The following is an 8,841-nucleotide window of genomic DNA, read 5'->3' on the forward strand; positions in this document are numbered from 1 at the left end:
CAAAGTAATTTCCCCGTTGAACCGACCGCCATGATAAATTGAACGCGCTTTTCAGGGCTTGTCGTCCTTTTCGAAGGGCAATGGCTTGCTGAAGGATTTTTTTGGGGGGAGAAACTGCAGGGAGGCTTGCAGCATCGAGCTTTGGCGCCAAAACGGGCGTGGTACGTGCACCAGCCTGCTGGAGGAGGGCTGGGCTTCGCACGCGCAGGAGAAGGGCGCCTCGTGGCTGCACAGCACTGCTGTGAGACTGCAAAAATTTTGTCTGCCTCTGCCGCGAGCTTAACACAGTCGGTGATCTCAGAGCTGGCCAAGGCTGTCTGCACCGCGTCAGGTAGCTGGCAGAGGAAAAGTTCTCGGAATAAAAAACATTGGTCTTCCAAACCAAGTAGGGTGAGCATTTGGCTCATTAATTCCGAAGGCTTTGAGTCCCCAATGCCTGGCATGGCAATGAGCCTGCGTGCGCGCTCTGATTTGTTAAGGCCAAATATTTGCAGTAAACGAGCTTTGAGAGCCTCATACTTACCCTCGTCTGGTGGACTGCTCAGTAGGCTGATGACCCTCGAGGCCGTGGTGCTGTCGAGAGCGGAGACCACGTAAAAATAACGGGTCGAATCCGCTACGATCTCCCGCAGGTGAAACTGTGCTTCCGTCTGTAGGAACCAAGCTTCTGGTTGCTGCTCCCAGAACTGAGGCAATTTGAGGGCGATGGCATTTGTGCTCATGTTGAATTCTCTTCGAAGTTTGTTCGACAAGATCAGGGTCACCAATGTAGGAACGGAGGTTCCTAACTAAATAATTCAGCTCAACTCGATGGATTAAAAGACTGGAATTTATTAACAACGAAGTTTGCTGGATGTTATAAGGAGGAAATCAAAACACGTTCGTTCAAGATGCCAGGTAATCGAAGACTGCTGGAAAGTTCTCTCAGCTGACGTCATGACGTCCCCACGTTCTTCGTGCCACTGGCGGTCACGTGATCGGCGTCATGACGTCACCACGCAGGATAAAGGCAAACACACACTGTAAAGGTAACAATCAGTTTAAAGGTGCAGTCCCCGGCTGCACTATAATACAATTAAAGGGATTATACTAAAGTACACTGAGTCTCTTGTGGCTCCTCCACAGTATGTTCCTTCAATGCCCTCCTGTCTCTGCACCTGCTTAATATCTGTTACATCTCCAGCTTTTTCCAGTTCTGATGAAGGGTCCCAGACCTGAAACCCTGTTTCTCTCTCCACGGATGCTGCCTGGCCTGCTGAGTTTTTCCAGCATTTTCTGTTGTTATTTTTGATACAAAGTACAGTACTCATTGAGTATTCTAGTCTTGCCCTGCGCCTCTAAGCATATATCACCTTCTTTGTCTCTAATAGGCCCCACCCTGCCTCTTACTACCTGCTTACTGTTTACATGCCGGTAGAATATTTTTGGGTTCCCTTTTATGTTAACATGTAGGAAACGCGTTAGCCAATTTGCGCACAGCAAGCGCCCACAAACAGCAATGTGGTAATGACCAGATAATCGTTTTTTTTGTGATGTTGATTGAGGGATAAATATTGGCCAGGACACCAGGGATAATCCCCTGCTCTTCTTCAAAATAGTGCTGTGGGATCTTTTACAGCCACCTGAGAGAGCAGATGGGTCTCGGTTTAACGTCTCAACCGAAAGACGGCGCCTCCGACAGTGCAGCACTCCCTCAGTACTGCACTGGAGAGTCAGTCTAGATTTTGTGCTCAACCTCTGGAGTGGGACTTGAACCAGCAACCTTCCGACTCAGAGGTGAAAGTGCTACCAACTTTCATTTTGCCTACTTACTCATTAAAATATCCACGGCTTTGGGTGGGATGGAGCCGCAGTAACGGTCCAGGCTCTGGTTTGCAGCGTCAGTCATCTCTCCAACACACACACTAACTTTCTGTTATTCTTGAGAAGACGGACTGAGACCCCAGGCTCCGCGTCTCTTCCACGCGCCGCCGCTTTCCCAACCAGCCTGACTGTAGCTGCACAGTCTCGATCTGCTCCGGCGCTCCCCACACCTTGATTCATTTTCGGTTCTTGGGAGTTCACGTTCTTCAGAAGATAAACATCAAGTACAAAAGCTCTAAAGCAATCTCTAGAAGCAAACACTTTTAAAATTGAAATGTCAACCCCACCTCTCCCAACAGCTGAAAGAAAATGGTCACCCACCATATCGCAGGCAAAGTACAAATGATCCAAGTGCAATGGGCTGTATTGCAGTATCATCCAACATCTACAACTAACCACATTGGTGCCAACAGATTGCCTATTGATTCAGAGCGAGCTCTGCCCAGCACTGTTACAGCTAACTCAAAAGCAGCTTTGACTAAGACCCATCAACCTGTTAATTTTTAACAAGTTGCTTACGGATTAATAATATTAAGTTATATCATTTTTCTCGACACCAGGAGGTCTCCAGTGGGGCTGTTTACAGGACAGGGGCTGGGCAATGATGCAGCCAGTAAATGAAGCACGGGGAGGGGTATTGTCTGACTGGGTGGGGCCTGGGAGTAGATCAGTCAGGTGGGAACTGAAGCAAGAACAAGCCTGAGTTAAAGTAGGAAAGAAATAGGATCAGTTCCTTGGGCCGGAATATATTTACCTGCCAGCGCGCTGGGAGCGGGGTGGGAGGTCCGGTAGCGTGTGGGAATACCCAGAAGTAGCTGCAGCACGTCTGTCAGTGGCTTTTTAATCCAGCCATTGCATTTGCATCTGACGTCCAGGTTTCCCGACCAATGAGCAGGGCATGATGACGACACGCATGGGTCTATTTCAGCTGAAGTATTTAAAGGAACACTGCAAGGATGACAGTTGAAGGATTGTGGAGGTGGGAGAAAGATTGGTAGGGCACAATGGAGTCTCAGTCATGCCAACCCCACCGTCTCATAAATCATGAGACAGACTCTTAAAAATTATGAGATTTGGTAAGAAGTCACGGGGAAGAAATTTGGTATCACCCTGTTTGGGGCGCAATTATCGGCCGGGCGCAAAGTTTAGCATCTGGCGCTAATTATCGCCTCCGCCTGCAAACTTGGCTTCTATCGCCCCTGGAGGTGATTGGAACGCTAAATCAGGCGCTATACACCTCTCTTAAGGCGCTAACGCCGAGGAGTGAGGCGCTACCTCAGAGCACTGACAAAGCTCATGTGATGTCAGTCAGCAATGGAACACAGACACACTGGCGCTGGCCAGTTCTTAAAGGGGAGGGTCGATCTTGCTCTCCAATCACACTTTGCTCATTGCAGCATTGAATCTCGGCCTGGAGAGACCTGTACATCAAATCTGCTGGAAAGAACAATGGAGAGGCCCAGGGAAAGATGTCAGAGTGCAGCCCCCATAGTCTCTTCTAAATTGATGCAAGGAAGATCAAATCAAAATGAACCTGCAAAGTGCTGCTCAGTATCCAAAATTCCTCAACACAGCGTTGAATATCTCCAGAAGTCTCTCTCACTCAGAATGCGTGGTGCAAAAATGTCGCCGAAAAAAAAGGCAGGAAGCAGTCGTCTTTAAATAGAACTGCCCCGGTCCCTTCCCGGCTGCAAAATGCTCCCCTCAACTTGTTGTTGCTAGTGGCAGGCGGTAAGGCAGGGGGCGCCACTCAATATCCGGTCCAGGGCGCTACCGGGGCATTGCACGCTCAACTGACGTCACGATCTGCGGGCGCAGGAGATCGTGGTGGTAGTGTTTAGCGCCACCGCAAAATGTCAATTTCGCGAGCAGCGCAAGCATCACCACACCCGGGCGCTAGTTGCTTTGAGCCCCATTAGCACCCTCTTAAGGCGCTAATGGGAGGCGCAAACCAACCGAATTTTTCCCCTCCATGAGTTGCTATTTTTTTCAAACATAATCCAATACAGATTGACAGTTCGTTTATAAACCTCATTCATGGCTTTATTTAATCTCTAACAGGTCGCAGTGCTTTACAAAGACTATATTGCTGCAGCTGAAAATGCTTTACAAAAAACTTCAAAATATCAATATATATTATACAACATATACTATATGTTAAACAGATTCCCCTGCCATTAGTGTCTGTCCCAGCCATAACAACAACAACAACTTGTATTTATATAGCACCTTTATCGTAGTAAAACTTCCCAAGGCGCTTCACAGGAGTATTAAAAGCCAAAAAGCCACAACCACAAGGACACCTCTGTTCCCAACCTCAGTTCCAGGAAGACTTCTGGCCTAGTGTTTGGCCAGAGGAATGCATCTGAGCTCAGCCTCATGAACATCTCTGCACCTTCCCTTAATCACAGGAATACTTCTGTCCTCAGCCTCAGCCCAGGAATATCTCTGCCTCTGTCTTCAGATCCAGGAATACCTCTGCTTCTGGCCTCAGCCCCAGCAATGCGCCCACACTCATCCTTTATTAGGTGAGCACATTGCAGATGCCCTAACTATAATCTTCCAAAGTTCTCTCGATTCAGGAACCGTTCCTTTAGATTGGAAAATTGTGCATGTCACTCCACTATTTAAGAATGGCGAGAGAGGGGAACCAAGGAATTATAGACCAGTTATCCTAACATCTGTTGTAGGGAAATTGCTAGAGTCTATAATTAAGGATAGGGTGACTGTGAACACCTCGAAAATTTTCAGTTGATCAGGGAGAGCCAGCATGGATTTGTGAAAGGTAGGTTATGCCTGACAAACCTGATTGAAATTTTTGAGGAGGTGACTAAAGTAGTGGACAGGGGAATGTCTATGGATGTTATTTATAAGGACTTCCAGAAGGCATTTGATAAAGTGCCACGTAAAAGACTGTTAACTAAGGTAGAAGCCCATGGAATTGAGGGCAAATTATTGACCTGGTTAGGAAATTGACTGAGCAGCCGGAGACAGTGAGTACGGATAATGGGTAGGTACTCAAGCTGGCAGGAGGTGACTAGTGGTGTCCCGCAGGGATCTGTGTTGGGACCTCAACTATTCACTGTATTTATTAGCGACTTAGATGATGGCATAGAAAGTGGACTAGAATACAAGGGGGTAGAAGTTATGCTGCAGCTATACAAAACCCGAGTTAGACCACACCTGGAGCACTGTGAGCAGTTCTGGGCACCACGCCTTAGGAGGGAGTGCAGCATAGGTTTACCAGAATGATACCCGGACTTCAAGGGTTAAGTTACAAGAAGAGATTACACAAATTAGGGTTGTATTCCCTAGAATTTAGAATGTTAAAGGGTGATCTGATCTAAGTTTTCAAGATATTAAGGGGAACAGATAAGGTAGATAAAGAGAAACTATTTCCACTGGTTGGGGATGAGGGGGCATAGTCTAAAAATTAGAGCCAGACCTTTCAGGAGTGAAATTAGGAAACACTTCTACACACAAAGGGTGGTAGAAGTTTGGCCAGGATTAATTTTGAAAATGGAGCTAAAATCTGAGGAACGCAGCCTCATTAAAATATTTAAATAAGTGACCTGCCTCCTGGGAGCAGTTTGGTTGGCTGCTCGACATCCAACCAACCTCCGTTAAAACCGGGAGTAGGCGAGTTCGAGGCGGGTTGAGTTCAGCTTTGTGATTTAACAGTTTTTTTTTACATCCCACCCGACCCAAATGCACACATTTTTGGGGTTTAAAAAACAACACCTTTTCAGCTTAAATTATTTCTATTGGCCTGTAACTCCTTGCTGTGTAACATGTTAATCATTTACGAGGAATATCTTTTTGGCTCTTGCAGTCATAAATCTTTTCAGTGCAAACTCTTATCTGATTTCAAATAAAAAGTTAATGGCATATAACTAATGAAGGTGATGTAAGTATTACAACAAAATAATGTCTCAGAACCGCATCAACAATGCTGTACTTACTTCCTGCTGATTTAACCATTTAAGGTCTACAATAGAATCTCTGAATCAAATTGACATATAGAACATTACAGCAGAGCCCACACAAGAATTCACAATAATAATACATTGCAGCTGTTACCAACTTTGAGGTCTTGCAGTCAGTTTAACATTTTCAGACACAAAACAGATTATACGTGTTATATGTAAGCTTGATATTCCCTTGTACTATTCAAAGAAATAAGTGACTTTCGCTAGACCCTGCTAGCAAACTTGGTGCCCAGCCGTGCTGCAACTTTCACGTTGCGCAGTGGTATTGGATGTGCATCAGTGCAAACCAGACAGTCAGATCAGCAATATCTGATTCCTGACCATCCAAAGTGAAAAGCTATACCACTACCACCAGAAGGTAGCATCAAAAGCACGTGGGCTTCACATTGGCTGCGGTATAACTACTGTCTTGTTATAAAGCTCCCATTGGGCTACCTGCAAACATTTTAAATTTGAGTGATTTCCATGTTAGACTGACGACGACTGCTCTCTCTCTTTCCTAACATTATAATCTAACCAGCTGGGAAGTATGGCTCTGCATGTGTTCAAAAGCAAAATACTGTGGATGCTGGAAATCTGAAATAAAAACAGAAAATGCTGGAAATACTCAGCAGGTCAGGCAGATGCTGCCTGACCTGCTGAGTATTTCCAGCATTTTCTATTTTTATTTCAGAGCCCCTTTGTGGTTCGGCAGAGTGTGTCTCAGAACCAGTAGTATAATTCTAGTCTGCCAACTCTGCATTGCACTCTACAATTATAACTGGCTCCTAAAGGCCCTTCAGCTGAATATGTATTTCAATTTGGCCGATTATACAGCAAAGAAATTTGTCACAGCAATGCTTTTCAAGAGAAGAGACCCGGCCCGTTCATCCTTTCCTGGTATGTATACCCTCGCATTTCTGGTATCGTCCTTGTAAATCTTCTCTGCACCCTCTCCAGTGCCTTTTTAATATGGCGACCGGAATTGTACGCAGCACTCAAAGTGTGGTCTAACCAAGGTTCGATACAAGTTTAGCATAACTTCCCTACTTTTCAATTCTATCCCTCTAGAAATAAACCCTAGTGCTTGGTTTGCGTTTTTTATGGTCTTTGCTCCTCTACCCCATTTAGATTCTTATTTTCCAAGTAATGTATGACCTCCCTATTTTTCTTACCAAAATGTAATACTTCACATTTATCTGTGTTGAATTTCATTTGCCAATTATATGCCCATTCTGCAAGTTTATTAATATCTTCTTGTAATTTGTTGCAGTCCTCCTCAGTATTGACTATCCCCCCCAATTTGGTGTCATCCGCAAATTTAGATTGATTCCTGGGAAAATGTTTTCTATACCCACTAGAGGTAGACAAAATTGGTTCCCTTTATATTACCAGGTACATAAATAGATATATTTCTTCATGTAACATGGGAGAACAGTTTAGGGTATGGGTTGTTACAGTGAAGACCAAGAAATACAGAAAGCTGAAAAGATTAAATTAATTTGCATACTTCAATTTTACACATACTCCTGCAACAGCAGTTACTGTTACTAAAAGATCTGCTGAAATAAGCATTCAAATTCAGGCTTTATTAAGAGCATCACTCTTGAATAATGGTACAATTCTTCCATAATTTTGACTGGTTATATCTTTTGATGGTCATTTTTGAGTTCTCAAATACCCTTAAATAAGAGCATTGTAGCTGATGTAACCATTTAGATTACGATACAAAATATGAATATTAACCAATACAGAGTGCAAAGTTTAATATGTAACATGCTGAATTTGCTAAGCAGCCCTGAAAATATAGTAAACTAATGTTTTTTTTATAGCAAAGTCACCACAAAAAAGTTGCAAAAGTCATGCTTTATCTTGTTTTGGGGAAAAAAAAATTTTTATTTACTTTTGTTGTTGCTAAAATGATTTACCTGGATGTTTTTGACCTCAGCAATTTTCCTTTGATAGACAAGAGCAGAGGGGGTGCCTTACAAACAGCAAGTCCTGGCATCTCTGTGAATGACCAATCTTGCTGTCAATCCTAAGTTTCTGGGTGTTGTGGACTTATAATGCATGCTGAGAAGCAACAGTTCACTATTTACTGAGTCTCTTCAACTGAGTGTGATAATTCCAGGAATATTCATGAACATGTTTCACGCTTCTCAGAGAGGCACAGGCCTTATATATTGTTGGAGGCATTTCAAACATAAAAAATACTACTCTATAGACACATCTAAAAAAAAATACAAAATTTCAAGACAATTATGCCTATTTTATAACAACTTCCATTTATAAAACGCTCAGCCACAGGAACATCTCCAACTGCTTTACAATAAGAAATTGGATACAATGAACATTGAGCTTGAGAAAAGGGGAGAGAAATAGGTAGGCTAGGATAGGGAACCAAAGGCATGGTGAAAGGGTTTTGCTAAGGTTCTTGAAAGCAAGGTGTAAGAAACTAAGATGGAAGTTCCAGAGGGCAGGAGTGTAGTGGTTGAATGAGCAACCACCAACATTGGAGTAGAGGGAACAAGGGGCGAGAACAGGCCTGGTGTTAAGGGAGCAGAGGGTATACGTGGAGACATAAGGCAGGAAGAAAGAGTAAGCTAAGGTGGGGTGATGCCATGGAGAAATCTGAAGGATGAGAATCTTAAAATTGACATAGGGGGATATGGAGCTTGAAGAGGAAAAGGGTGATGGGACTTTGTCTGGGTGAGGTTCTTAAAGAAATGGAAATTTATAGGGTAAACTAATATGGTATACGTGCATCAACTTTCCTACAACCTCCACTCTGAGCAATGAGACAGGTGGGAAGGAATATTTTCACTAGTACGTTACTGAGAAATAACCAGCCTAGCTATTGCATATGTTGCATACTGGATTAATGATCCACCTGCTCACCTCCCAAATTTCTAACTTCAGGCTATTTGGGTATATATATCAGCAGGTCTATCAATTGAAGTGAGGGATCTTAATTAAGCTGAGAAATGGCTTATTTTGGGAGGGGGGTCAA

At 43.9% G+C, this 8,841-nt stretch overlaps 1 pseudogene; it reads right to left on the reverse strand.

The window, feature by feature from the left end:
- The window catches only part of LOC147107499 (organic solute transporter subunit alpha-like), a 98,410-nt pseudogene extending 96,426 nt beyond the window's left edge, over window positions 1-1,984 (reverse strand).
- Window positions 1,985-8,841: the final 6,857 nt, after the last annotated feature.

Source organism: Somniosus microcephalus, chromosome 14 (genome assembly GCF_052327205.1).
Source record: "Somniosus microcephalus isolate GS21.2 chromosome 14, FLI_Smic_1.0, whole genome shotgun sequence".
In the NCBI taxonomy this organism is placed as follows: domain Eukaryota; kingdom Metazoa; phylum Chordata; class Chondrichthyes; order Squaliformes; family Somniosidae; genus Somniosus; species Somniosus microcephalus.